The sequence below is a fragment of the Capsicum annuum genome, chromosome 4 (genome assembly GCF_002878395.1).
Source record: "Capsicum annuum cultivar UCD-10X-F1 chromosome 4, UCD10Xv1.1, whole genome shotgun sequence".
NCBI lineage: Eukaryota > Viridiplantae > Streptophyta > Magnoliopsida > Solanales > Solanaceae > Capsicum > Capsicum annuum.
The window spans coordinates 198702401-198709583 of NC_061114.1; positions in this window are offsets into that span (position 1 = coordinate 198702401).

The following is a 7183-nucleotide window of genomic DNA, read 5'->3' on the forward strand; positions in this document are numbered from 1 at the left end:
TGTATTAGATTCAGTTTATTTTCAATAGACGGAGTTAGTTAGGGACATGTCCCATCAACTCTTTTTTCAGACAAGTTTAGAGGCTTTTTGGAATCCTTATTTTTACTATTGCATTAGATTCAGTTTATTTTCAATAGACGGAGTTAGTTAGGGACATGTCCCATCAACTCCTTTTTCAGACAAGTTTAGAGGCTTTTTGGACAGATGCATTAGTATTTAGTATTGATTATTTTAGATGTTTTGAACCTTATAGCAAGTTTCCACCAGCTTTTTGTATTTATTTCAGTATATTATATAGTGCTCAATTACATATATCAGAAAGGGTTAGCTTGTGGTCCCTTGGGGTCATGAGCACCGTGTGGTATTCTGGTTCCAGAAAATTTAGGCGTTACAAACTTGGTATCAGAGCCAGGTTCAATAGTGTCCTAGAAAGTTTGTAAACCTGTATCTAATAGAATCTTGTGCATGGGTGTGTTGCGCACCATATTTATGTACAAGTGGCTATAAGATGTTTTTAGGAACAGTTTCCTTTCATTTAGTATTCATGTCGTCCAAGTGAGCATAAGCTCAAGTTAATCCTCAGTCTAATCCACCTCTTTCTTCCATTTACAGAAAATGCCTCCTTGCAAAGCCAATACCCATAGGGATAATAACCAACCACCTCAGCCAGTAGATCTCGAGAATGAGAATGTGTCATATGTAGAGTTTCAGAAGCTTTTTAGGCGCTAGCCCAAGCTGCCACCACTAATGTTCAGGGCAACCGTCAGGCTGAAGTCCCACCTCAGCAAGATGGGGGTTTAGCGAAGCCAGAATCAGAGATTTCATGAGAATGAACCCAACAGAATTCTTTGGGTCAGTAGTAGGTGAGCACCCACAGCTTTATCTTGAGGAGGTGAAGAAGATCACCTAGATTATGCATGTGTATGAGGAAGAGAATGTAGAATTAACATCCTATAGGCTGAAGGATAATGCTCAAGATTGGGTAGAGATGTAGAAGAAGAGTAGAGGGGAGGATGCAGCCCCAATGACTTGGCAAGTATTTCAGGATGCCTTCTTAGATAAGTTTTTCTCATTAGAGATGAGGAAAGTTAAGGTGTAAGAGTTCATGAACCTGAGGCAAGGCTCCATGACAGTAAAGGAGTATTGTCTTAAGTTCAATCAGTTAGCTAAGTATGCTCCTGACTTGATAGCTGACCCTAGAGCTAGCATGAGTAAATTTGTGACTGGTGTATTCGGGTTGGTGTTGAAGGAGTGTAGAACTGTTATGCTCAATAGAGGAATGGATCTTGCTATACTAATGATACATGCACAGTAGATTGAGGTAGATAAGACAAAAGAAAGAGAGAGAGTGAGTAAGAAAGCCAGAACAGGTAGTCATAATTTCTCTAAGGCAGGGTTACAAGGTGGTAACCATTCTCAGCATAGTCAGAAGTTTTCAATTCCAGCTCCATCCTCAGCTAGTGTACCCGCACCAAATATTAGGGATGGTAGTCTTGATGGAGTGCCAGGCTCCAAATCCCAGAGTAGTGCTAGTGGTGTTCGTAGTTATCCGTTTTGTGGAGAGTGTGGCAAGAATAACCTAGGTGCTTGCAGAACTAACAATCAGGTATGTTTTGGGTGTGTTAAGCCAGGATACAAAATATGAAAATGTAGAGTGCTAGCTCAGATGGGTAGAGAATTGTGTCAGCAAAGTGCCACTTCCGGTACCAATAATGGTTAGCGTCAGAACAGACTCTATGCGTTTCAGGCTTACCATGATTAGGATAGGTTCCCTGATATAGATTTGGGTACGTTATAAGCCCCTTATATTCATGATATGTATTGCTAGATCCCTTGCTCCCATTCGGGCTTATTTTTTAGCATGAGTTAGTTAGTAAAGCCAGAAAGTAAGTTTAGCAGTCGAACATTCAGATTCATATAGTTTTTTATCTCATCTCTTCACCTAATCATGCTATTAAAAATCTCCAGAATGTAACTATTCCAAGATAGAGTATCCTAGTAGTTGCGAGTATAAGTTCAGTTCATGAGTCATGCATTAGTTTCAGACCCCAGATAGTTGGTTATGATCCAGTAAATAGATGCCCTATGCATCACCTCAAAATATCGGTGAAGTAAGTGTTCTTAGAGGGACATAGTGTCCCAAGAGAGAGATACCCTATGACTCCCTGATATTTTTAAGTCATTAAAACCCATTTGATTTCATGCTTAAATCCTCATTAAAATCTTTGTATCAGTTATCATTACATAATCAGTCAAGCATTCAATAGTCAGTTCAGTCAAGTATTCATGCATTAGACATGTATATTTAGTAGAAAAGTTCAGCTTTTCAGTGTATTCAGTCATGCGTTCATGAAAGTAACTCAGTCAAGTATCCATGCATCAGATATGCATATTTATTATAAGAATTTAGCTTATGAGTAGCTTCATTCATGTATTCCATGCATCAGATATGTATATTCAGTATGAAATCTCAGTATATCAGTAGTTCCAGTCATATAGTCATGTTTCTCATGCTCATGTACAGTAAGTAAGTTTAGACTGCTAGCATTCTTATCTTAATAAGTCTCATTCGAGGACGAATGTTCCCAAGGGATAGATATTGTAATACCCCACCCTTCTCCTAGTTCAAATTCCTCTCAAGAACATTAAAGATCTTACTTCAAAGATGAATATATTTTATTTCATGTGAAATTTTTAAGATTTTAACTTTTTATATGTGGAAAATCGAATAATATTTCCATCGATACCAAATTTCTCCAAATTCGACACTTAAGCGAAGAGTTAGAGCCATTTTAGTGAGACAGTGTGCCACCGGCACTTTAGCACATCGCGGAGCCAGCTAAAATGGCAATTGTCAAATTTTAGTAAGCCTCTATGATTCCACCGTGTCGTGGTATCTCTAGTTCACAACCAAGGTCGCAACGAGATTTCCACCGTGTCGCGCGAAGACCCAGTTTCCCAATTGTCCTATTTACAGTAAGTTGGCGCGATTATGACGCGTTACGCCAGCATGTAAAATTGGAATTTTTCCAATTCCGGATTTTAATTCCAAGGGAAAAAATGGTCCTTTTCCGACCCCTATATATATCCTTTAACACGAGATTCAGCACATTTACACCCAAATATTATTGGTTTCTCTCAATATTCTTCAAGAACAAACATTAGGCTTCATAGTTCAAGACCCAAAACTCAAGAATTCCACCGTCAAGTCTCTCCAAATCAAGAAACTAAGGTATGTTAGGTGTTGATTCTTGGGTTCCTTCCACCCAAGAAGTTCAAGAACCCTTTTTAAAATTTTAAGGTTTACGTATTTATAAGATGTCATGATTTATGTGTATTTGAGTTCATGATTTTGTATTGTTGAGTTTTAATTCATGATTTAGACTATTGATTTCAAGAGTTGATTCTAGTATGTGAGTTGATTCTAGTATGTGATGAATTGCATGATGTTCACGATAAACCCTCTTCAAGTGGCATGATATAGAAGTATTCATGATAATTAAGTATAGAATATGTGGTATAACCAAAGCATGCTCCCCATATGTTTGATAGAATGCTTAAGTAAAGAGAATAGTGCCCTTTTAGTATGTTAAGCGTGAAATCCCTAATTATGTGATAACTAATGCATGCCAAGCGTTTGTTGAAATGCCTTAGTGAATGTATTATGATAAGTTACATGCATTCTTATCCATGTGTATTCCTTATTGAACAACTATGAGATATTAGTATGCATTCCCTATACATTTACATGTTTATGACATTTAAGTGGTTGACGAGATATCGTATTGATTGTATGAGAATCAAAATCTATTGTCATGATATTCAAGTGTGGTCTTGTCTTATTTACTTTATGCTATAAGTCCTGGGGGTATTTATACCCGAAAACTTAGCTGTTTGTCTAGAGTCGAGTTAGTCTAAAGATAAAACTCAGTCGTGCTATGATCAGTAGATTTCAGTTAGTGACAGAAATTAAGAAAACTCAGTAATCTCAGTATTCAACCTAATCCAGCTCAATACTCAGTTCAGACCTTAGTAGTATTCAACATTTAGTTCAGATTTCAATAAAGCTCAATAAGTTACAGAACTCAGTAGTATTCAGTCAGATAACGAGGTTCAGTAGTATTCCGCTAGTCTTCAGAATAAAGTGAACTCAGATTAACTCAGTTACTCAGTATGATCAGTAATAGATTCAGCTCAGTCTAAGTTCAATTAAGAATGAGTTCAGAGTCCTTCAATTGGGAATAGTAACTAGCACCGAGCAAGTTCAAGGATGACGACTTCTCTATTAGAGAGGCAGAGTAGTCAGTAATATTCCCTGAACTCCAGAACTAAGTAGACAGCGCAGGACCAGGAGTCACCCATTAGATTAAGGCTTGACTATCATATTGCCTTAGGCTTGACTTCCTGCTCAGGGTCACCCATTAGAGAGGCTTGACCATAGCAGAGGTCTTTACTTGTGGCACAATATTGACACCCTTCTAGCTAGGGTTATAGGTTGAACCCTACTAGATCAGATTTGGGGCATGTTGGTTAAGTGAGAACTCCCACAGTTGAAGTTTCAGTATCAGTCTTTAGAGTAGAACTCAAAAATCAGGACTATCAAATACAGTCACCCATCTCCGTAAGGAACTTAGATAGTTCCATAGATTAATAGACCACACATTAGATAGGCCTGGTCTTATATAAAGTTAATCAGAATCAATACTAATAGATCTAGAGATCACCCGTCAGATAGGCCTGATCTCAAACTCAGTCCATTATTTCTATTATTAAAAAATTTAGAGATCTTCCGCTAGATAGGTCTGATCTCAAATACAATTATTCTTTATCACTAATAGTAGATTCAGAAATCATCCGTTAGAAGGTTTGATCACAAATTTAGTCAGTTGATAGTTACAAACTTAGAACTCAAACATTGATATGAGTAGATTTAGTTAATCAGCTTCAGTATCGTCAGTTTCAGAGATCACCCGCTAGAGAGGACTGATCTCAACTTCAGTACTCAGTTATCAATATTAGAAGATTCAGTTATTCAGTCTCTCAATATTAGTAAACTCAGACATCAGTACTAGTAGACTCAGTCATCAGTAAGTCAGTATTCAGAAACTAGTATTCAGAGTTCGTATTCAGTGTTACTGTGATTTTGGTCATGGTTTATGCATTCATGCATATGTCCTCATTCAGTACTCTCATGTTATTCAGTTAAGTTATGTTCATGTATAAGCCCCTGCATTTAGCTTTACCTCATCTAGCATACCAGTACATTTAAAGTACTGATGCATACTATTCTTTTGTGCTATGGTGTCTTATACCATAGGTTCTGAAGCGCGAGATCCAGAGCACCCTTAGTAGTCCAGACTCAGTTAGCAGAAGTAGATGTAGCAGTGATTCCTCTGCATTCTAGGATGATCCTTATTTTTATTATTACATTAGATTCAATTTATTTTCAGTAGACGAAGTTAGTTGGGGATATATCTCATCAACTCCTTTTTTTAGACAAGTTTAGAGGCTTTTCAGACAGATGTATTCATATTCAGTTTTCAGTATTAATTATTTTAGATGTTTTGAACCTTATGGCAAGTTTCCGCTAGTTTTTCGAATTTATTTCAGTATATTATGCAATGCTCACTTACAGATATCAGAAAGGGTTGGCTTGTGGTCCCTTAGAGTCATGAGCACCGTGTGGCATTCCGATTCCAGAAAATTGGGGCGTTACAGTTTCTCCCAATGTTGATCATGCCATATTGAAGCATCGTGCCTTTGGTACTGACACTTATTGCCAGATTGAAGTTTCACGTAGTTGGCATCAATCCATATAAAATTGAGAAGCTTCATCCGGTCAACACTGTAGATGTGTTCCATCTTTATTTTTTTTAAGCAAGTTTATGCAAATAGTCTTGATGTCAAATCAAAAAAGGTCAACATGATTGATGTTGAACCATTTGGTGCATTACCTCCTTACTGCTTGATAAGAAAGTGACTTGAAATGATCTGATTTCATCATTGATGACGCTGAAAATTGCCCTTTTTTAGCTTCAGTGAGCATGTACTAGGCACACGTCCACAAAAATATTTATTCTCCAATGGGAGGACAAAAATATGAGTTTTTTGATTCATAAAAATGAAATTCAATGTCCTGATGCATCTGTTTTATCAGCTTTGCGCAGCGTCATGATAAATTTCATATTTTACCTAGGATTATTAAAATCAGGAGCCATTTTTTGCGTTGGAAATTAGACTCATAGATCTATGTCTCTCGTGAGAATCACAATCAGATTGCACCCAAATCGTCGCAGATATTGCCCCAAAATCGATCCTCTAATCTTGGTTTGCTAGCTTAATTAGCTTTGCGCAGGGTCACGATAAATTTCATATCTCGACATAAGAGTCTCAAAATCAAGAGTTGTTTCTTCGGAGGCGGCAATTCTTGAATAGATTTTACCTTGGCGGGGTCCAATTCAATGCCTCTGCGGCTAATTATGAAACCCAAAAGTTTCCCGGATGGAATGCCAAATGCACACTTGGCTGGATTGAGCTTAAGATTATACTTTCGCAATCTTTCGAAGAATTTCCTCAAGTCATATACATGATCAACTTGTGTCTTGGACTTGATAATGACATCATCAACATATACTTCTACTTCCTTGTGCATCATGTCATGAAAAATAGTAGTCATAGCTCTCATGTACGTAGCTCCCGCATTCTTTAAACCAAATGGCATGACCCTATAGCAATAAGTACCCCACGGAGTGGTGAAAGCAGTCTTTTCTGCATCCGTTTCGTCCATCAGGATCTGGTGATATCCGGCATAACAATCCATGAAAGATTGGATCTCGTGTTTAGCACAATTATCAACAAGGATATGAATATTGGGTAGCGGAAAGTTATCTTTAGGGCTTGCTTTGTTCAAATCCCTATAGTCAACACAAACTCTGATTTTGCCATCTTTCTTCGATACGGGCACCACATTAGCCAACCATGTGGTGTACTGAGCGACCCTGACCACATTCGCATTCAATTGCTTCATGATTTCCTCTTTGATTTTATCGCTCACGTCAGTTTTAAACTTTCTTTGCTTTTGCTGGACCGGTGAGAAATCAGGGTATGTAGGCAGTTTGTGGACCACCAAATCCGTGCTTAGACCCGGCGTATCATCGTAAGACCAAGCAAAAACATCCTTATA